Raw genomic sequence first — 615 nt, 5'->3', positions numbered from 1 at the left:
AGCCCCCAAATTTATGTGAGGGGAGGTATGGTTACAAACTCACAGGGAAGACATTTTCCTCTTTACTTAGAGCCCAAGCCAAGATGTTCATTTATTCAATAAAAGTTTACTATGTTACTGTCCTAAAGACTAGGAATATCATAAGAAACAGGCAAAGTCCCTGCTCTCATGAAAGTTATATTTTGGAATAATATCCTTGTGCTGATGAGGAAATTTTCTAGTCCTCCAGCAGGAATCTCAGTTTTCACTCCCTGACTCCATTAGGCTCATGGCCTCATTTCATATTCCATTATGGTTATTATAACCCATTTCCACGATTACCAAGGCTGGGAATATTCTTTCCTCCACAACCTTCAAATTGACCTTACCATTGTATTTTGCCTTCTTCATTTTTAGCAAGTAGGAGCTTGGCTTACTTTATTGTAAGCTCAGCTATACATTTAAAAGTAAATATACAATTTTTTCCATCATTTCTATGGGTTTGGTGGCAGAGGGAGTTACAATATCTGGTCTACCACATTGCAGAAACTAGATTTCCCCAGATGACTAATGCTTCAGTCACAAGTCTCCTTTTTCCCCCATTCAAACACATCAGACTTACTTATGCCATTGTGG

Source organism: Chlorocebus sabaeus, chromosome 7, assembly GCF_047675955.1.
Source record: "Chlorocebus sabaeus isolate Y175 chromosome 7, mChlSab1.0.hap1, whole genome shotgun sequence".
NCBI classification, from domain to species: domain Eukaryota; kingdom Metazoa; phylum Chordata; class Mammalia; order Primates; family Cercopithecidae; genus Chlorocebus; species Chlorocebus sabaeus.
This window is presented reverse-complemented; position numbering follows the sequence as displayed.